This window comes from Protopterus annectens, chromosome 6.part0 (genome assembly GCF_019279795.1).
Source record: "Protopterus annectens isolate FY-2018-M chromosome 6.part0, PAN1.0, whole genome shotgun sequence".
In the NCBI taxonomy this organism is placed as follows: Eukaryota; Metazoa; Chordata; order Ceratodontiformes; family Protopteridae; genus Protopterus; species Protopterus annectens.
The window spans coordinates 456,867,845-456,892,197 of NC_056737.1; positions in this window are offsets into that span (position 1 = coordinate 456,867,845).

The following is a 24,353-nucleotide window of genomic DNA, read 5'->3' on the forward strand; positions in this document are numbered from 1 at the left end:
CCATTAGGGTTGGAACACAACATACCCGTAGTATATGAGTGATAATTATTGATGCAGATGAGGGGTGGGGGGGCAGAAAATCCATTAACAACTGTTTATGCTTCTATTTTCCACAACAGTACTACTCAATACTCTACAGGTCTGCCCTCGCTTTACATCTACCTATGGCCATAGCTTCTGTAGTACAAACATACCTATTAAACTGTCAGCCTGGAATGGTATTAGGCAAACTGTGATAACTCTGGGTACATGATTAGACTTGTACATGTCAGGGTTACATATCTGGCATAGGAGGTGTACCCTGAACTGCTGTTATGTGAGTGTGCTACTGGCATATGTCAACTAGTTTCCTATCTGTGTCCAGGATTATTTGCAACAGTGACCACTAGCCATGACAGTGTGATACTTGAGAGGCATGTATTGTAAACATACCTCTCAACCTCTTAGAGCATGACATCTGGACAAAGCCATACATAAGAGTGGGACAAAGGACCATTAGTATGGACAATTTTTAGATACTGCTCTTATAAACTTAGAAATCTGATCTAATAACAGGTTTTGCATTTGCATGGCTTTTCTGATGGATATGACATCTGACATGTCTATCATTATATTCTAACTTCAGTCTATAATGGTTTGCCACTGAGTTGCCATGACACCACTACTTTATGTAAAACTGGCCAAAAATCTGAGACAAATATCTGCACATTCATTGAATATCTGTACAGTTGAGAGGTATGATTCAGGAAGAGTGCATATTTGTATGTACCTTCCCTGCTGTCATTTGCAGGCATGTGGTGGGACAATTGGACAGTTGTACACAGTTTATTAGCATACCATTCATACAGCTACTGGCAACATTTACTTACTTACCTGTAAAATCTGTGGGGAATATATCTGTTAACACTACCTGACTGTTTTCACATTTATTCCTGATTCCTTGTGTGTAGATATGCACACATCTTAGTACCACTCTCTGGATTCGAACCGTGTCTGGGTGTGCAAAATTAACAACTAAGCTACTTGTCATCACACTGAGCTACTGGGGCACTCCTGTTTCTTGTTTCAATGGTTTCTGCCTGATAGTCTCTTGGTTAGACAGTCTGAACTTGTAATTCTGTGATGCATGCATGACAGATAGTTATTGTATTGTGCATTACTCCTTTGGATTACTACAACCTGGAAAGCAAAGATTAACACAAGGCAATGCTGCATGGTACACACACATTGATACTTGACACATTACTATTCAGGGTTCAGACCTTAGTGCAGTATATTTCCAATTTAATTTATATCTCATTTTACAGCTTCACCCGTTTCTCCTAACAGCTTGTTCACAGATGCACCTCAGTTAATGTATGCTGTCACAGCCATATTTGCTTGAAGAACCTGTATACATTTTATATATGTCTACAACAACATACCAGAATAAACACAACCAGTTTTTTAAGGGTCTTTATTGTACTTCAATATTTGTCAGTGATACTTTTTATTTAGCCAGTTCACACAGTAACAGTACACCTATTAGCAGTAAGTAATGTACTCCTTAGCTATTTTAACAATATACTGCTGCAAAATAGATTTGTAATCACCAGCCTGTTGGCACAGCCTCAGCAGTCTGTCACCATGGGCTTCGATGTTCACAGCCCTCTCTGCTGCAGTTGTAAGGGAGAAAAACACACATTATGCATATCTGTCTATCACATTCTCAGGTTACTATTTGCAATAAACTACTTGATAGTGATACTTACACACTACTGGAACATTCTGGGCCCATCCATTTTGAATCCACTGGTCCAAGAGCACCCCCTTCTTATGCTTTAGGTCTGCATAGTGGTGCTGTACCTGCTCACCAGTCTGGGGGATGCCAGTAGCACTGGTGAGGTCATGTGCGAGACAGTCCCAGGCCTCCGCTTTCTATTGGCAGCCCTGGTACTGACCTTGCAACAGTCTCTCCTCATGGCTTTTAACTAGGAGTCCAACCATGAACCTGGACTCCTGAATGCTCCTGAGTTGCTCCCAAAAGTGCACTCCCTCTCCTATGCCAGCCATTGTATCTGCACAGATGGACTCTAATAGATTATGGCTGTATTTCCGCCTGCACCATATAAATAGTGCAATATTCCCACCCGTTGCTGTCATTGGACCATTTTAAAAAGGTTAAGCTCCACTAAGCAGTGCACAAATCCACTAAGCCGATTTTAACACTGCTTAAAGGGGAAGTTGTTGAGCAGTGTTTAACAGTGTGCAAATCTAGTTAGCTGAGCTACCTGCTGCTTAGCATTCATATCTTAGCAATGGTTACACTTGCCAAGCATAGCTGAGCATTGCTAACCATTGCTCACTTTTCATTTTTTAAATATATCAGAGGACTGACTTCATTTATTAAGTGTATATGATGTACTTTACATGACATCCCTATATGTGCTTTCCTTACATTGGCAAGGGGTGTGACTATACTATATGGAGTACTTGTGTGTTCATGGATGGTTTCATATGTTATATGCACCCACACTTACATTGTACACCAGCTACACTACCCTGGTTGACAAAAAAACAGTTGCTACATAATTTAAGTTTAAAAAAATAATTTTAACAATACTTTCCCATATAAAAATAACTTTCCTTCTTTAGTACTTGAACTGTGAGTGCCTGCATGTAAAGCCAGAACTCTAACCACTACACTATCTTGGCTGGAAAATGTTACCTGTATATTTGTATTTATCTCCTATGGAATGTTTCAGCTATGGTAAGCGGAGGGCCATAACACGTACACGCACATAGCTACGCTTAAACATTCCTTAGCCTAGAAAAAATATATACTATTATTATTATATTATGTTATATAGTGAGTATTGTGGTGTTCTGACAAGTCATTGAGGACTGCAATTGGGAAATAATGGCATACATTTGGCTTTCAGGCTTCTATCCTTCAGAGATTCCTGCTAATACATATCCTGTTTTCTATCAACTTTCTAAGTGTGTGAGGGCAATTTTTTAGAAGTGTCCCTATTTTTATTGTTTTTTTCCCCATTATTTGTGCCTTTGTCCACATGGACTGCTGTCAGGGAATATTGGCATACATTTGGTTTCATACTTCTATCCTTTGGTAATTCATACTAATGCATGACCTGTTTTCTATCAACTTTCTAAGTTTGTGAGGGCAATGTGTATGATGTGTCCCTTTTCAGGGATTTATTCCCCATTATTTGTGCATTTGTATACATTTCTTGCTTTAGCAGGTTGCAGAGGTGTTGTACGGCACTTTTACAATGTAGGGAGTGTGTCACAGAACCTGTCACACACCCCCTGGATTGCTTTCCTGCTGCTGTATGTATTTCAGTGTCTGCGGACACTGAAAGGATCATTTATTTCATTTTAGTGTCTGCGGACACTGAAATACTGGCATAATATTAGAGTATCTAATATTAAGCCATATCCTATTAGGAAGTGCTGTATGGCACTTTCTGAGTGCAGGAGGCATGTTCAATGTCCATGAACTACTTGAACACACCCCCTGCACTTGTTCATGGTTCATTTCCATGTAGATTACACAGCAGCACGCCTTCATGAATATGCAAGGTGCGCTGCTGTGCTATACGGACACGAACCACTCCGCGCAGGAATAGCACTATTCCTGCATGGAGTTTATTGAATCCCAGGGTGTGTTATCATAATTTGTTTGTGGAGCTTTTCTCCCCGGGCCTCAGCTGAAAATGGGCTCCTGTCTCAGTCGGACTTTCCTGGTCAACAAGTGTCAATAAATACATAAATTATAAGTTTGATGCATCCAACAATACGGTGCTGTTTTATGTAGGTGACGTGAAAGATATTGAAAACATCATATGGAAAAATTGGAAGTTTTTACAGTGTGATAATAGTATTTGCCACCTGTTTAGTACTCCTCCTACTTTCACATACAAAAATAAACCGAATATAAAATCTTTACTTGAGAGATCAACCAGAAGTTATGGGGTATCAGCTACAAGGAAATGCGGGCATTGCAGCTAATGTGCTTATATTAATGTGAATAGAAAGGGTTTTGTATTAAGTAAGATATCTGCATGGGATAACAACACCTTTTTATACTGCAACACGCAGAGATAGTTTATTTAGCAACCTGTTCTACTTATCCCACATTCTATGTGGGATAGACTAAAAACAGTCCTAATAAACATATTTATCAACACCAATACAGTATTCATTGAAAAGACAGCAAGAGTGCCTTGGCTAGGCACTCAATCTGTTGCAAAAACTTTGAGAGTTTTTTTTTAGTTTTGAAACAGCTAAAGATATCACCACTTACTGGTGACTGGGAGAACAGGTTGCTTCATGTATTGGCAACTAAACCTTGACGTGACAAACCTTCCGGGGTTCAATGAATGATTTCTATAACAAGTGCGTTAAAGAAGCATTCTTCAGAAGTTAGTTTTTTTTTCTACTGGTTATGATTTTACTGTGGATAATGGATTTTTATATTCATTGATTTCAATTATCTTGTTTTGCGTTTAGCAACTGATGATGTAACTAGTATGTATATTGTGTGTGTGTGTGTGTGTGTGTGTGTGTGTGTGTGTGTGTGTGTGTGTGTGTGTGTGTGTGTGTGTGTGTGTTCACTGGACACATTTGTGGGTGTGTTCTTTCATTTACAACTTTTAAACTCTTTACTTATGGTTCTGAAGATGTCCAAATTGCTGGACAAAAGCACTTAACCTGTATATTCCATTTTTACTGTTGGTTTCTACTGTTTGTTTAATTTATTAAAAGTATTCTTGTGGAAGGACCTGACTGGCTTATATTGGTTGTTTTTTATTTACTGACTGCTTTCCAATACCGGGTAAAACTGAAGAGATTGTTTTTATACAGTATTCAAGACCATTAACAGAAATTCATGTGATATAACAGAAATAAATAGAATATATCACTGTGCTGCTAAATTACTGTGCTGCTAAATTAATAACAGATAAAGTCTTACCACAAAAAATACAGGGTAAAAAGGGAAAAGAAGGGAAGAAATCAAATGCCATCATGGAAGTATTGAATAGAGAATCTATAAAGCAATTTAGACAAGAAATGTCACTGTTAGAAGAGTACAGAGGAGGAAACAGATCAATAAAAAGAAAGACTGATGTAATAAAAGCAGCACATAGTATTACAACAGACCATGATCTATCATATACTACTGCAAATAATAAATTAAGGCATGCAAATAAATATAAAGGAAAAGTACAAAATAAACAATTCATTGACGACTCAGAAAAGTTTATACAGAATTGGTAAACAAAGCAAAAAGCAAAGAAACATCACCAAAAACAAGAAGTAGATGCATTTTGGAGAAATATCTATGAAGGCCCTCTGGAACATAACAAAGATGCTGAAAGTATAGAAGAAATAAAAGAAACAGTAAGAAGTTCAAACATGTAGCATATGAAATGGAATGAAGTAATGGCCAGAGAAACTGAAACAAAATTAAGAAATACTCCTAAATGGAAAACCCCAGGCCCAGATGCAGTACCTAATTTCTGGCTTAATGTATCAACATCTTTACATGAAGATTTAGTCCTTAGTAAGAAATACTTATATGCGCACCCCCAAAAAGGCACCAACCTGGTTAACAACAGGAAAAATGATACTCGTTCTTAAGAGTGAAACCTGTAAGCTATCCTAAAAACTGTAGACCACTGTAGACCAATGGACTTGCCTTCTGATGATGTATAAACTATATACTGGAATTGATGCTAACAAAGTTTGTAGTCATTTAGAAGAAAACTCAATCATGGCAATAGAACAAAAGGGTTACAATAGGAAGTTATATGGCACAAAGGATCATTTGTTGTTAAATAAGGTCATAATGGAGAAGAAAAAAAGTAAAAAGTGGAGGAATCAATGGAGAATTGTAAAAGGGGGAAGAATCTAAGTATGGCATGGATAGATTACAAAAAAGCATTTGACAGCATCCCACATTTATGGGAAAAGGAGTGTTTACAGATGTATAAGATACACCCTCCTGTGATGATAGGAGGTAATGTCAGCCATGCCAGCAGAAATAGGGCAGTAGATTTGTAACATATGCCAGCACAGTTAGCTGGAATTTTGTAAATAATTATATGCCATTTGTAGAGCAAACTGATTTATATAGATGCTTGTGCTGAAAATGCATTTCTGAGGTTTGCTTGTGTTAAAATGTATCAACAGTGTACCCTGCTGGAAGGAAAAGAGATGTGCATGCATTATTGCACCTGTTTAAATGTATACATTGTAACAGCATATACTGGAAGTGAAGAGGTTAATCTTAATCCACCTGACTTTAAAAAATATTCTTGAAAATAAATACTTTATGGGTTAAAAGCCATAAAGATGTTATCCCATAGTTTTTAATGGAGCCAGAAATGCAATGCCTATGCTAGAGAATAGCTGGTAGCTGATGTAGAAAGAGTGGAATGGTTTTATTGTTTTATAACTTCCAGCAGCTGCAGCTAATCTGAGCAAAGCTCTGTCTGCATGTATGGTAACACATAAATGCTAAGCTTCTAGTGACAGGGAATTGTCTGGGGAACAGAGTCAGATGACCAGATGTATATGATGCCATTCTGTACAGAAATAATGTTTTAATATTAGAGAGGATGAAGTCTCAGCAGCATTCTGTATTCTGTCTTGGATCTGACAACAAAGACCACTCACCCATCTTGACTATCTAAGGCAGGAAAGCTGTAGCACCAAGAACATATCAATCTTGGACAGGAATGTGATATATAGGAACTTGAGCAGGAAGAAGTGTATAATTATTTGGGAACTGATGAAGGATCAACAACAAAACATGAAAAAATGGGAACAAAAATCAGTAAGGAATATTTTACATGACTAAAATTAATACTAGAAACAGCCCTGACATCTAGGAACAAAGTCCAAGTTATAAACCAATGTGCTCTTCCTGTTCTAACTTACAGTTTTGATGTGATTGACTGTTCCCAAAAGGTATTGGATTAGTTGGACAGGAAACAAGAAAAATGCTTCACGCTTTTCAAATGATATATAAAATCAGTGTATACCAAGAATGTATATTCCCAGTTCTGAAGGAGGTATGGGCTTCCTCAAATTGATTATATGTATAGCTCTGCAATTATAGGACTGCATACGTATTTGTTGATTTCACCAGCTCCAAACATAGTGAAAGGTTTTAAACATGAATAGAAGAAATCTAAGATGACTTCCTTGCTCAGTTTAACAGAAGAATATTGGTGTCAAGTGGGAATGGAAACCAAACCGGAAATAGACAAAAATTAGGCAGCAACGGAGTGTGCCAAAAAACGAAATAATATAAAAAGGATCAGATGAGAAGGCAAAAAAATGTGGAAAAGGCATAAATATAGTTGTAAGTACAAAAAACTCATTGAACAACCTCATGTCAATAAGGATCTGATGCAGGAATGGTTAAGGAGAGATGAATTTAAACCAAAAGATGAAAGGTTAATATTAGCAGCTTAGGATAGTGGTCTATGTACACATTGGTTTAAAATGTTCATTTAACATGTGGGTGAAACAGATAAATGCAGGTTCTGTAAAACAGAACTGGAAACTTGCACATCTTGTTACTGGCTGTGATACACTAATGGCAGAGGGCCTGTATACTGATAGGCATAATAATGTGGTAAGACTGTTACATTGGGAATTGTGCAAACATTACAATATTGAAGTAGCTGACAAGCATTGGAACCATGACCCACAAAGCATTATTGAGAATGATGTTTATATTACATGGGATCACTCATTGCTAGCAGCTCAAAAAAATAGATGTAAGAAAATCATATATAGTAGTCCATGAAAAGAAGACAAAAGTTGCATTGATCACTGACATTGCTATCCCCATTGATTACAGTGTCTTACATAAAGAGAGATACAAAGTCATACAATACCAAGATTTGCAGGCAGAAATGAGGGCAATGTGGTAGAATGATACCAAGACAGCTTGAATAGTGATAGGAGCAATGGGTCTCATAAAAAATAATTTGCAGTCATATTTAGATATGCTACCAGTACATGTAACTCCATATGAATTGAAGAAGGAGTCAGTTCTGGGCTCATTGCAGGTGCTGCGAAGAGTACTTCTGGCTAACATAAATGATTGAAACAGTACTAATTTTATGAACTTTAATCATACTTTGTCTTAGGAATGGGGTCCATTCTCGTCAAGGCATTAGAAACTCAGAAGACTTGGAGAAATTAAACCGAGGTGCAAACATAGTTTCAATATGCCACTATCAAATATTCCATAACCACCACAGCCTCCATTTGCTACCAACCAGCCAGCTTATGTGCTCTTGCAAAAATCCTGAAAACATTAATATATGAACAAATCACAGACCACATATCCAAGAATGGTATTATTTCAGGGGAAACAGTTTGATGTCCATCCTCTGGCCCAGTAATCAAGGAGCCTCAGACCTCACCACTGACACTGGTGAGGCACATTCACTTTGAGCAAAGTTAGATACACAAAGTATTTCCAGATGCAGCTCTCTGCACCAAGCACTATTTCCCTTAAGAGCACACATGGAATGCAATCAGTCCTAGGGCTGGGTTTCCCTCTCTCTCTCCAGGCACCAAATTAGATTCCCCGATGACACAACTGTAGAGGTGAGTCCTCAGCTGAGTGTTTCAAGCCAAGACCTCCACTACTCTCTCTGTGAAACTAGTGCTTTGTGTCACTACTCCAAGTAGCTGACAGACACACTCTTTGAGATCTGAGTTTCTCACACACACACACACACACACACACACACACACACACACACACACACACACACACACGCACACACGCACACACACACACACACACACACACACACACACACACACACACACACACACACACACACACACACCTGAGATTTACGAGCCATTCTTCTTTGGCCAGACTGTAAGGTAGATACTGCCACCAGAACACTCCAAAGCCAGCTACTCTAAAGCTCTTACAAGGATACCCAATTATACCAAGTGAAATCAATACTAATACAAATGCTAGAGTTTGACCAATGCAGCAAGGCTTTCAGGAGTGGCCACAGTGTCACCAAATATAAGTACTCTCAAAGATTAAAATATTCTGTAGAAGACCAGCCACAATGAAAAGTTTAAATATATTTAATAATAACTAATAAAAGAACATGAAAATACTGAATATTTACAGTAAACACTAGAGTTTCAATCATAGGAAATATTAAAAATAACACAGATGGAAAGGCTCACACAGATACAGAAAAACAATACATAACTAATCTCAAAATATTTTCCTGACTGATCTAGAAGATTACTGTTCCCTAGTTCACTTACTAGAACAAGGCAATATGAAGTAGATGAGTGGTCCTTCTTTTTCAGGATTAAGAAACAGGCTGCCCTGAGACTTCTGTTTCATCTAGACTTAAAACATCATTTCAGTGCTGGATTATAGAATCATATTATATACATCTGGTCACCTAACCTCTAGTTCCCACACTATCCTCTTTACAAGAAATTGAACCAGAAATGTGCACTTATGTGTTACCATATACAGACAGAGTTTTGCTAAGATGTGTTACAACAGCTGTAAGCTGTAAAACAATTTTAACACTTCCACTCTTCCTACAGAGCTACTAAGCCAGGCTTCTCACAGACATTTAATCTCTGCCTGTAGTGAGAACTGTATGATGTAATCTTTATGACCTAAACCAGGTAATTTAATTTCAGACTATTTTCAAAATTAGCTGGACTGATTAACCTCTTATCTTCCAGTATTCTCTGTTACAATATATTCATTTCAACAGTTACAATACGATCTGACATACCGGTGTATTACTTTTACCTGTCCAGCAGGACCCACTGTTGGTACATTTTTAACTCAAGCAGTTTTACAAGTACATTTTTCAACACAAGCATCTGTACAAATCAACTTGATATACAAGTGACATACAATTCTTTACAAAACTCCAGCTAACTATGCTGGCATATGCTACACATCCACTGCTCTACTTCTCTTGGTATAGCTGGCAGTACCTCACATTGTCACACCTCTCCCCTTTGAAGACTCAAGCTAGTTTTTCAAGTGACCCTTGAGAAATGTGGCTTGAGGGACATGAGCTTGTCACATTAACCCATACCTTGTCTTGCAAACCCATCTGCATTGACATTTCTGACCCAATATGGTGCTGCACTGTCATGTCATATGCCTGCAAGACTAGGACCCACCTTAATAACTTAGCATGTTGCTGGCTGGCTCAATGTAGCAATGGATTCCCCCCTCAGACTCCTCCTGCCACCCTCTGCAAATATTCAGCACAAGGGCTTCCCTATCATGGTAAGGCTTGATCATGTTAACATGGTATAGTTTGTGCCCCTGCCTCCTGCCTAGCATTTCAACCATGTAGTTAACATCACTGACCTTCCTTACCACTTTGAACAGTCCCTCCCAAGCTACCTACAGCTTACTGTGTCTGACAGGCATGAGAACCATAACCTGCTGTCCCACAGCATACTCTCAGGCTAAAGCATTCCTGTCATACCAAACCTTTTTCTGCTGTTGGGCTCCTGCCACATTCTCCTGGGCCAAGCACATGAGCTCCCTAAGCCTTGTCCTGATGTTTAGGACATATGCCACAAAATATTCCTTGTGGGATGCAAACTCACCCTCCCATTCATCAAGAATCAAATTTAAAGGGTGCCTCACCCTATATCTGTACAACAACTCAAAGGATGAAAAACCTTTGAATGTTTGGGGTACCTCTCTGTATGCAAACAGCAGATGGGGCAAATATTTGTCCCACTCTCTCTTGAACTGGTTTACAATTGCCCATAGCATGGTTGTTAGTGTAGACTTTAAGCTCTCCACAAGGCCATTAGTCTTGGGGTGGTAGGAGGTGGTCATTAGGAGCTTCACCCCACAGCACTCCCAAAGACAAGCCAGCAGGTCTGACATGAAATTCACATCTCTGTCAATCAGTATTTCCCACGGGAAACCTACCCTGCTGAAACTCTCTAGCAAACCATTTGCCACCTTCACATGCTTTGATGGTGGACAGAACCACTGCCTCAAGATATCTTTTAGACCCTGTGGAACTTGGGGTACTCAGAGGACCCCTTAATATCCATAGCTACCCTCTGAAATGGCTCCTAAATCACAGGCAAGGCACTGAAGGAGTTTTGACCTTGTCCCCTGCCTTGCCTACTTTTTGGCACTACTCACAGGTTCTGCAATACTCTATTACATCCATTGTAATCCCAGGCCAATAAAAGTTTTGTATAATACATCTCTTGGTATGGTTTATGCCCATATGTCCTGCAAAAAGGAATGTCATAGGCTATGGCTAGAAGTGCCAGACAGTAGGCTCTGGGCACTACCAACAGCTGTATTACCCTACCCTCTATCCATCCCTCAAGGGTCCACTCTCTCTATATAGTAACTCTTTATTCCAGTATACAGAGTGTCCCTTTCCATGAGAATCATGTGCCTCCCTAGCTACCTATCTCAAGCCTCTTAGGGTACATCTGAGAGCTGAGCCTGTCTCTACTCTACCTTTGTGACCTTTTCCAGATCTTTTTCCAGAGGAAGCCTGGTATCCTCTGACAGTGGTGCCTCACTGTCAGCCTGGGTACTACCACTCGCCTCTGTCCTTGCAGTCATTCTGTCCAAGGCTACATTAGTACCTACCAGCAGCTGTGGCTTACCTTCAGGCTCATTACTACAGGGTGGCTCCCTCCCTGAAACAGCCACCTCACCAGCCCTGGCTTCAGGTGTAGGGTCTGTCTAGGTCTCCCCCAGGCTACCAGCCCCACATGCCTGTCTCCAAGCCTGACTGCATGTAACTGCATGCACATAAGGTACTGCATTAAGGTCCCTATCAGCACATCTGAAGGGATATCCTCAAACACACCTACTTGCTTGGTTCCTTTTCCACCTTTCCAGTCAAGGTGATCACCGACCAAAGGCATTAGGAATGGGGTCCCTCCAAAAGCTCCAACTGGAGTGGACTGCCCAAGCAAGTACTGCTCCTCAACCACTGCAGGCTTCACAATGGTTATATCAGAGGCTGTGTCTCTCTCTTAGCAATGGCCTGTTTTCCATCCACTAAGATAGGATATAAACTCCGGTGATAGTCTGGTACCCCTGTTGTCTCCAGCCAACTTAACACTGGCATACTGTTATTCCCACTTGCTGGCTTCCCCCCCTTTTTGTTTCTCACCTTGCTTCCATGGACATCTGTATGCTACATAGCCCCACTGGTTACATTTAAGACATCTAACCCTTGATCCAGGCCATGTACCTGAACTAGTGGCTTCCGCTATTACTGGTGGACTCTGTTGGGGTGGTTTAGGCTACCCATTATGGGTTCCCTTATATCCATGTGCAGCACTGGGTATCTCCTTCTTGTGCAGTGATGCTCTGCTTGCTAAGTAGAGATCCCCTTTTTTCCCCAGCTCATCTGTAGAGTTGCACTCCCGATCTGCCAACCAGATTCTCATGTCCTCAGGCAAAGTGCTAAGGGTTTGTTCCCTCACCAAAAGGTCTGCCAGCTTCTCAAAAGTTTTGATCTGACACCCACTCACCCACCTATGAAAATAAGTGCTTACCTCAGAAATATAATAACATGCACTTTCATCTGCCTTGTGTCTGTGCTAATGAAACATTTTTCTGTAAGCCTGAGGTGTTAACTTAAAGCATTCCAATAAACATTGTTTAACTTTATCATAGTTTAAACAATCAGTATCAGACAATTTAGAAACAGCAGTTACAGCTTTACCATGGAGTAATGGGGTCAGGAACTGTACCCAGAGACCTTGATCAACATTAAACTGTTTACATACTATTTCAAATATATGAATAAAACTGTCAAAATTATCACCCTCTGCAAACTGTGGAAGAAATTTACTGACCTGTATTGCTTCTGGGGTTCAGTTATTCCCTTCCCCATTACCTCCATGACCCTGATGAAGAGTCAGCATCTCTCTGTCATGTTGGTGATGTTTCTCATTTTCTTCAGCTTCCAAACACTGTGGTCTCTCTGCTAATTCCATAGGTTTTGCCTGCTGCAGTCTCTCTACTGATTCTAATTCCAAAATGTTTGGTCTCCAGTTCAAGTGTCCTTGACTCCAGGTGTGCTTTTAAGTCACACTCTGAGATTTGAGTTTCACACACACACACACACACACACACACACACACACACACACACACACACACACACACACACACACACACACACACACACACACACACACACACACACACCTGGGAAAGGCTGTCACAGATTTACCAGCTATGCCCCCTTTGTACAGACTATAAAGTAGATACTGTCACTAGTACACTCTAAATGCAGATACTGTAAGGCTCTTACAAGGATACCCAATTATATACTGAGTAAAATGAATACTAATACAAATGGTCGTGCTTGACCAATGCTGCAAGGCTTTCAGGAGCAGCCACAGTATCACCAAATAAATATAAGTACTCCCAAAGGTTAAAATATTCTCTAAAAGACCACCTACAATGAAACATCTGAATATATTTAATAATAAATAATAAAAGAACATGAAAATACTGAATATTTATTTACAATAAATACCAGAGTTTCAATCACAGGAAATATTACTTAACAGATATGAAAAGGTTCACATAGATAGAGAAAAACAATACTTAACTAATTTGACTATATATTTCCTGACTGATCTAAAGAATTACTGTTCCCTAGTTCACTTGCTAGAACAAGGTAAGATGAAGTGGATGAGTGGTCTTTGTTTCTCAGGTTTCACAAACAGTCTGCCCTGAGACTTCTGTCTCATCTAGTATTAAAACACCATTTCAGTGCTGTGTTACAGAATAACATCACATACATCTGGTCACCTGACTTCTAGTTCCCATACTACCCACTTTGCTAGAAACTGAGCCATAATCTTGTTACCATGCACACACACATAGAGCTTTACTATGATATGTTACAGCATCTGGAAGCTGTAAAACAGTTTTAACACTTCCACTCTTCCTACAGAGCTACTAAGCCAGGCTTCTCACAGACATTTCATCTCTGGCTGCAGTCATAACTGTAAGATACAATATTTATGGCCTAAACCAGAACATTTAATTTCAGACTATTTTTCAAAGTTAGCTGGACTGAGATTAACCTCTTCTCTTCCAGTATCCTCTGTTACAATATAGTCATTTCAACAGTTACAATATAGTCTGACATCCCAGTGTAATTCTTTTCTGTCGAGTAGGACCCACTGTTGGTACATTTTTAACACAAGCAGCTTTACAAATGCATGTTTAGCACAAGCATCTGTGCAAATCAGCTTGATATACAAATGACATATAATTCTTTAAAAAACTCCAGCTAACTATGCCGGCATATGTTACACATCCACTGCCCTAATTTTCCTGGCATACCTGGCAATACCTCACATCATCACAAACAGCTTGGTTTTAGGCTAAAATTCAGTAATCTAACTGCAGATTTTCCTCTTATTAATCTAATATATAGTAATATGGTTGGCAACCTACTAAATGGGGCAATATTTCTGGACAGTCATAATGTACAGATTAATAAATTAAAGGCCAGAGTATTTTACAATGATGTAACTTTATGGTTGATGTACTATATTTCAAGAAGAAATTTCAGAATCTCTGGGGATAATATGTACAGCCTGACATTGACAATACGTACTTAAGAGCATCTCAGGGATCTGTAATTGGACCAGTTTTATTTTACCTGTTCATTAATGACTAAGCCTGGAAAATATATACTACTGGGCTGTTTTCTGTATGTGGACAACACTGTAATCACTAAAACAAGTAAAAATACAGCCTCTGTTGCTAAAGAACCACAGCAGAACTTTGAGCTGTTCTGGAATTAGCTAACCAGAAGCAAAACTAATGAGTTATACCTCAAAGACACATGTCATTTTTTTTTTTTTTTGCACAAATCAAAATCTTAAAAAAAGCATTGAAATCTCCATTACAAATCTCTTAGGCTGCCTTTCACTTAAAGCCACCTATATGAATACCTTGGACTGTTGTTAGACCAGAACCTGACATTCACTCTACATGCTAAACTAATGATTAATAAAGTAATACTATAACTCAAGATTGCATACAGAATTTCAAATGTGCTAATCCCAGAAATAAGACATGTTATGCCCATCAATTTACCCAGACTGGAGTACAGATTAACACTCTTTGCATTAGGACTATCTCATAATTCCACATCGATTCAAACCACAGAAAATAAAATATTTTGATTTGTAAAGTTTGACAGTGACACACAACACTATTTTCAAATATAAATGCCTGCCTGTGTGTGCTAGAGCTTCACCTTTACTAACCCCCCCATGCTTATAAGTTACTAAATGACTGACACTGTCTTCCCTTAAAATGCGGTCTATTTTACAGACAACCAACATATACTCTTAGAAATAATTCCAGACTACTTTTAACCAGGCCACTACTCACCACCAGAGAAAAAGGATTCGCAGACATTGCACCCACGCTGGAATAGTCTGTCATCCAGTGTTATAGAGATAGACAACATCAGTCCCCCCAATTAAGGAACTCAGATGGCATCTAAGTAATCTAAATCAATGCCACAGCTTCTGAAATGATGGATAATATTTTAATAGTCAGCAGCTAGTATTGCTGTAACCACTATTCCATGCTAACTCCTTTCAAGAGAACCATATCAGCTGAATTTCCACATCAATGGCTCAAATCAATGGCTTATCAGTTGATGGCATTACTTTTCAATGCAGCACAGGTTACAGTAAATGCCATATATGATTCCAGTTTGAAGATCCAATTATTTTGTGGGGTAACTCTGCTTAAAGATACAGTCAAATTGTGTGTAACTGTGCTTATGCCCGTATACTTTATCACAACTTTATTTGATATATGCATTGAACATATTTTGTAATAACATTCTTCTAGTTGTTATAATTTCATTGCTAACTTCATTGTCCTATAATGATCTCTGTCTTGCAGTTTAATTTCTCCTTAACTTCTCCACGTCTTTTGGGTTTCTAATACCATGATGAGAATGGACCCTATTCCTAAGCCAGGTTTGAATTAAAGTTCATAAAATTAGTATTGTTTCAATCTTTGATGTTAGCAAAAAGTGCTCTCCCCATTACTCACAGTGTGTCCAGTAATGACTCCCTCTGCAGTTCATATGTAGTTACATGTATTGGTAGCATATCTAATATGACTGTAGCTTGTTTTTTTATTAGACCCACTGTTCCTTCTATTAGTGGAACTGTCTGGGTATCCTTTTTCCACATTGCTCTCATTTCTGCGTGCAAATCCTGATATTTAATGACTTTGTATCTCGCTGTATGTAAGGCACTATAATCACTAGGTGTAGCAGTTTCAATGATCAATGCTACTTTTGTCTTTTTTCATGGATTACTATCTTTGGTTTTCTCACATCTATTTTCTGAACTGCTGGTAATGGGCGATCCCATTGTGATGTACATTTCATCATTCTCTATAATGCTTTGTGTTTCATGTTTCCAATGCTTCTCCGCTACTTCTATACTGTAGTGATTGCACAATCCCCAGTGTAACAATCTTGCCACATATTGTGCCTTTCAGTGCACAAGCCCTCTGCTATAAGTGTATCACATCCAGCAAGAAGATCTGCGACTGGTTCCAGTTTTTTTTACATAACCTACATTTGTCTGTTTCTCCCACATGGTCAAAGGATTTTGTAAATCAATGTGTACGTCATCCACTATACTGGACTGCCATTATCAAACTTTCATCATTTGGTTTCAACTCACTTCTCCTTCCTGCTTCAAATCCTAATCAACATGAGGATATTCTGCAAGATCTCTATACTTGCCATTATATTTACGGCTTTTCCTCATTTCTTTCCTTCTCATCTGTCCTTCTCCTTATATACTTTTGTTTCTTGGAACATTCAGTTGCTGTCTTGAGTTTTGCCTTCTTCTGGTATAGTTTCCATTCCTACTTGACATTTGAACGCTCCTGCTAAAGTAAGCAGAGAAGTCATCTTATGCTTCCTATTCTTGTGTTTTAAAACTTTCACTGTGTTTGGATCTGATGAGGTCAGCAGATATGTATGCAGTCCCATGACTGCAGATGTATACATGTAATCAATTTCAAGGAGAACCATACCTCCTTCAGAGAAAGATATATATACTGATCCAATACCTTTTGGGGTCAGTCAGTCACACCAAAACTCTAAGTCAGAACAGAAATGCCAAACTGGTTTATATATTACTAAATGTTAAGGCTTCTGGAGTATTCCCTATTGCGTTTTAATCATATTTGTTCAAGTTTTATTGCCAAGCCTTTATCAGTTCCTAATATGGGACATGGTTGACAGGCCATGCTGCTGTGCAGAGATAGTTTGCACCTGTCTTCTCTAGGCTTTGGGATAGTGACAAAGGCACTTGCCTCCCCCATAGTGCCTTTTCTAGGCAATGTCAAAACAGCAAAATTTCCTACGTAACATAATCCACCTGAGGCAGACTCAAGGTTCTTCTGCTTAATGCTAGAAGTCTAAACATGAAACTGCACCTCCTGGAAGCACTTCTCTCATTGGAAGATGCTGACATCTGTGTAGTCACTAAAACATGGTTCAAGTCCCTGGAGAGCATCCCGGCCATGCAAGGCTACACTGCCTTCCACATGTTTAGACCTCAAAATGAGCATGAAAGAGAAAAAGATAGAGGGGTATCCATCTTCATTAAAACCAAGTACACCTCTAGAGTGGTCAAACCGTATGACTCTCTCAAACTACTACATATCCAATTAACTGTAGGCAAAATGTCCTACCACATCATTGCTGGTTATAGGTCCCCCTCCATGAAGAAAGAAAAGCACACTACCTATCTGGACTTACTGGAATCACTCTCCATACAGCCTAACACCTTAGTCATGGGTGATTTATGCTATTCTTCTATGAACTGGGTGACATATACGAGTGCAAACATGCTCACCAGAGGTTCATGGAGTTTGTAAATTCAAATACTCTGGAGCAGATAGTTTGCACTCCCACAAGGGACTCAAATGTCCTAGACATAGTACTCACTAACATGGGGAGTCAGTGCACTCTGGCCTATGTGATGCCTTCCCTGGTAAGGTTGGAACATAAAACTTTCTCATTTGAAGTAACTATTGGACCTGACACCCCCACAGGAGAAGTAAAACTGAAGAACTTTTCCAAAGCTAACTTCAGACTACTAAGCAATAGTATAAAACGTTTTATACCTTCCACAGTCACAGACAGCAATGACTCCTATGCAAGATCAAAACCAGATCCTTCCAAAAAAACAAGCCACCCTGGTGGACCTCAAGTATAAACAGGTTATATAACTAGAGGAAGATGCTGATGTCTAAGAATAAGAGGGAACTGACTCAGCAGAGGAAGAATTCCCTCATCAGCTTGAACAAGCAAGAAATCTCGAAAAATCCTCTAAAGCTAAGTATGAAGCTAAAATAGTGTCCCTAACTAGGGATAATCATAAGGCATTCTTTAATTATGTCTGAACCTAAAAGGAAATGGTCAGCTTTGTGCAGAACTAGTAATAGATGGAACCACTCATACTGCACCGGAGGAAATTGTTAACCTGCTAGCTGACAGATTTGATGCAAACCTCACCCCCTCTGGCCCCACCAGCCATACCCCAAAGAATGCCTAACACCAGTCCTCTACCTAGTATCCTGTACATTTGAACTCTTTACTGTTTCTTTTAATTTTTTTATCCATTCAGAATATTTTATTATACTCTACAGAGTCTTCATAAATATTTTCCAAAATGTGTCTATTTCTTCTTTTTTAGTGGTGTTTCTATTCCTCTTACTTTGTTTCCCAGTTCTCTATAAAACATTTTTGGGTCATCAATGAATTGCTTATTGTGTACGTTTCCTTTATATGTATTTCTGTATCTTCTAGTTTTTCTGCTTGTGCTGATATCTTTAGTGTATTATTTGCAATAGTGTATGGTAGATCCTGGTCTTTTCTGATACTGCGCATTGCTTTTACCATGTCTATCTTTCTAAGTATTTTTGTTGATCTTCTCCCTCTTTTCTATTCTTCTAACAGTAACACTTCTTGCCTTAATTGCCTTTCAGTTTTCTCTATTCACTGCTTCCATGATGGCATTTTATGTCTTCCTTCCTTTCCCTTATTGCGCTACGTTTTTGTGGTTAAGACTTTATCTGTAATTTATTTAGCTGCTCAGTAATATATCCTATTCACTTATATTATGTCACACGAATTTCTGTTAATAGTCTTGATGACTGTGTTCATCAGTTTTATCAGACTTCTAACATTTTGGGGCTTATCGGCTATCTGTAATCTATTTTTTTCATCGATCTTAATATGTCTATCTATCTCTGTTAAATCAATCAACTCTTCCCTTAGATAATTTTCTTCTAAACTGAGAGCACATTCTTTGTTTATGGCAGGCATTCCACAGAAAGTTCCAGAACATCTTCCTGTGACATATCCTCTTCAGTTGCATCCTGCTTTATCTGCTGCTCCTCCATATGGGAACTCATTGGCCCATGACTCCAGAACATTGCTGTGTCATAGTTGGTACTGTTTCTTGCTTCTTCCCCTGTTGTTCAACTCCACCTGAACTTTTGTATCAGTTTCCTACTGAAGGCTCCAGAGCATCATCATGTGACAAGTCATCAGATGCCTTCTGTTCCACCGATTTCTCCTTAGTTTGTGGTGTTATTGTTCCATTTGCTGTGACATTATCTGAGATGGATTTTCTATACTAAATCTTTCACTTCACAGGTAATCCATAACTTTAGTTTCTATTTCTTTAACTTCTTCATTACTAATTGTCTTTTCTACTTTCTTCTTTGTTTTCTTATTTTTTATTGTGAAATTTTCTATATCTAAGAGCCTTTATTGCTGTTTTTTTTTTTTGATCAATTTTGCTTTCTCCTTTGCATAAATATTGCACCCTATCAAATCTCTTTTTCTTTACCACATCCATATTTCTTTAGATGTCTCCCACTCCACCTGTTTCTCCTTAATGCGGGAACGCATTGTTCCATCATGCTGTGACATTACCTGTGCTGGATTTTCTACACTAAAGCATTCACTTCACAGATAATCCAAAACTTCATTTTATGTTTGTTTTGTTTATTTTTTACCTTGCTAATCCACTGTTCCGTGTTCCCCTTTGTTTTCTAATTTTTTTTTTGTATTGTGAAATTTTCCATATCTGGGTGCCTTTGCCTGTGTTTCTTTCCAAATATCTTTGGAGCTGCTTTTTTATATTGCTTAGTTTGGCTTTCTCCTGTGCTTAAATATTGTACCATATCAGATCTCTTTTACCCTCTCATGTCCATGTCCATTGGGTAAACTGATTACATGTGTTACAGACAGGGCATGGCTACAAAAGAATTTGACTAAATTGACCATTTGGACACAGGTAAATAGTATGCTGATAAATACATCATAAACTAAGCATATGGAATTTGTGAGATGCAAATTGAAAGGTGAATATTTAATACAGCGCTCAGTGATTGAAACTGTAGATTCATTTAAAAGCCTGGGTATATGGATAGATCTAGCTTTGAGATTTTCTAATCATATGAGCTAATTGGTTAATGGTAGTTATAGAGCTATAGGCTGTATATAAAGATGTATAAAGTTTAGGAAATCAGAAATGATGAAGTCATTGTTTGTTAATTACATTAGACCCAAACTTGAGAATGGAATAACAATATGGAAACATTATAAGAAAACAAGCATAAGTAAAATGGAAAGCGTGCAGTGGAAATATACCAAGGGCATCCATGGATTTGAAAATTTAAGTTATTATGAAAGACTAAAATATCCGAAATTGTACAAATTCTCTTATAGATATTTAAGTGGAGATCATATTCAGTTATATAGGGCATTTACAGACAACTATCTCTGGCAATGTTTGGGGTCATCAAAAAGTAGTAGAGAATCATCAGACAACCTATGTAGAAGATACTTTAGAAATGAGAAGTGTATTAATTGGTTTTCTGAGACAGCAGCTGATGCCTGGAATAGACTACCAAATTACATTAAAGCAAGCACTAGTTTAGATACTTTTAAGAACAGCCTGGACGCTTATTATGTGAACAACTTACATATTGGCAGGCTAGAAGTGCATTAATACTTGCTTTTTAAATATTTGTATGTATGTATGCATGTATGCATGTATATATGTTTTTTTTATAACTTTCAAATATTTTGGGTTTTGTTCTTTATATTTTTCCACTTCCTCTATCGCTTCTTGCACAAGGCTCCCTAAATGTCTTTGTCTGTGAAATGTTTCTCATGGATCTGTTATATTAATTAGCACAAATTTTCATTTGAAGCTTTTGACAGTTTTTCTTCAGCAAATATTTTTCTTTCCTTTAATTTCTCTTTTAATGTTTTTAAATATCTTTTCTCTGCAAATTCTGGGCTTTTTGCATAATAGTAACAATGCATCATTGCTTCGCTATCCTCAATACTCCTCTCGGTCATCTTTATAACTCTTTTTTGGCCTGTCAGTTTTTGTGGGGATTTTTGTGAACTACTACTTCCTTCTACAAAGGGGAAGGGGGTATCGTTCCCATGGCCTGGCCTGGCCCCATTGTAGGAAAGTTGCCATCTGTTGAGGATTCTACACTACCATTTTTTTCCAGTCCTGACAGCAGTGTGCACACCAAGACTGGGAACTGTTTTATCATGGGACCTGTACACCCAGTTGTTTTTTTTTTATTTTTTAAACTACTTTCATGATATATGCTATATATGGTACAGTCTAAGTATCAGTGTCATCTTGGTGAGATTTTGTGAAAACAGGGTCCACCACATTAAGGTATTCACCAAGACTTGAGGATGAATTCAGTTCCAGTCAAGCTACTATATTTTTCTTGCTGATTCTTCTCTCTCCATTTGGACTCTGTCTTGTCTATAAGCCTTAGGTCATGGTTGAAAAGTGTGCTTGGACCAGTTCACTTATCTGGTTAACAAATGCAAACAAATAAATAAATACATAAATTATTGCATAATGATGGTTTTAGAAGATTATGCCATGGCTCAGAATGTAAAGATGGGTCAAAGAAAAGTGAATAAACTGACATTAAATCAATTTGGAAAACTCTTTTTGGGCTTGATCTTCCCTGTAACTGTACATGCATGTTGCCTAGTGACCCATTCATTTCCTCTGCTTTCTGGTTTCCAAAAACAGTGAACATGGGTGCTAAGGGTAAGGGATTGCAGACCATCTTCCTAGAAAGCATCAGGGGATTTTATTTTCTACTCCTAACCCCCCACCCCCCCAATTTCTTGGTATGCAAGTGGATTTCAGTACCTGTTATGCCCATTTCCTGAGTGAGTCTGCTCTTTTGTATACTTGATATGTTGAAGGATGCTCTCCATAACAAACTCAAGGGGAGCTGGTGTTAGCCACCCACGTCCACATCTTCCAATCCCTCTCCTCGTGTGAGCTACTAAATGAACCCAAGCCAACCAGACTGTAGTTAAGGCCTTAATTCTCTACACCATTGAGCCAGGTATATTTTTACACATGATCATCATGTATGTGTCCTGTAGGCTACCACAACTTGAAAATAACATCTGAGATGTCTGACAAACATGAAGTTCTACAGAAAACAAGAAGAAAATACAAGTGCCATTTTAGGATGGGGGAATGTGGCTACACATCTGAATCCTTTATTTTACAGTTCCAGTGATATTGCACTCTGTGAAAACATGGTGTACAAAAAATGTTAGATCATCAGAGCTAAGCTTCTTAACCATATCTGCATTCTCCAATGTTCAGATTCTGAAATTTGCACACACAAGAGCCTCCAGTTGATTTGGAAATGGATGTGTAATTGTAATATCAGAAGGGAGCAATATGTATGAAACATCTGCTCTAAATTAGAATATATAGACTATCTCTTTTGATGTTGTAATCAGTGGAAGTGCTGGAAAACAGCAAAATGCATCAGCAGTAACATCTATAACTATCTTGTTCTGATGGAGTACCATGTTCAATCATAGCCTCACCTCAGGCTTTGTGACCACTGAATGGTGCACAGCAATGGTTATCCCACTCCACAAAGGGGGAGCCACCATGGACCCCGAGAACTACCGCCCCATTAACATGATGAGCCTGGTCTGCAAGGCTATGGAACGTATCATCATGGAACTTATAAACAATGACATTGGTAATCTCTAAACTCTGGACCCTACCCAGTTCAGGTTTGTAAAAGGCAGATCATGTCTCCTAAACCTGAAAGACTTCTTTGAAGTGGTCACCAAAGCCGTAGATGAGGGTAAGGTGGTTCACACAGCCTATCTAGATCTCACCAAGGCTTTTGACACCATCCCCCACTCTGGAATTATAGATAGACTCACTAAACTAGGTATAAATCCCTATGTCACAAGATGGATTGCCAACTGGCTCACTGACAGAACCCACACTGTGAAAGTAGCAGATTCCAAATCCAACTTCAGATCAGTGCCAAATGGAGTTCCACAAGGTTCATTCCTGGGTCCTCTCCTGTTTGGTATCTACTTCCCTGAAGTACAGGCTAACACAGAAGATCTTTGGCTAACGAAGTTCGCAGATGACTGCAAACTAGGAGCCATAATCAAAACTCCTAACGATGTGGACATCCTACAAAAGGGCCTTACTGAGACAGATGCCTGGTGTCAAAACCATGGCCTCAAGCTCAATGCCAAAAAGTGCATTGTCATCCCTTTTGGTAAAAACTCTGTACCCATGAACTACCACATAGGTGGTAGTCAACTTAACACCGAAATTGTGATAAGAGACCTTGGGACACAGGTGGACAGTAGTCTCTCCTTTGATAATCAGTAGTCAGGAAATCCTTCTACATGGCACACCTCATCACAAAAGGTTTGTCATCTAGGAAAAAAGAGGTCATTGCTCCCCTCTACTCGTCACTCATTAGACCCATTATAGAGTACAAGGCCCCTTTTGGTATGTACCTCACAAGACATCTACAACAACTGGAAAGACCGCAGAAATACCTCACAAAGAGGATAACTGGCCTCAAACAGATGCCCTACGCAGACCATCTCAAAAAACGCCAGCTTTACTTCATCGCATATCACCTAGTCAGAGGTGATCTCTGCCTAACATACAAAGCTATGTCAAACCCAGAGCTGTTAGATATGGTCCACTTAAAGAAATCCCAGTCCCTCCGAGCTACACGCTCTAGGGACCTAAACCTTGTCACCACAATAAACAGAACATGCAGGAGGGATAGATTCCTGTCCCGGAGACTTCTCATACTGTGGAACAAACTACCTATCTATATCAAATAAAGCTCCTTATTAGCACTCTTCAAGAAAAATC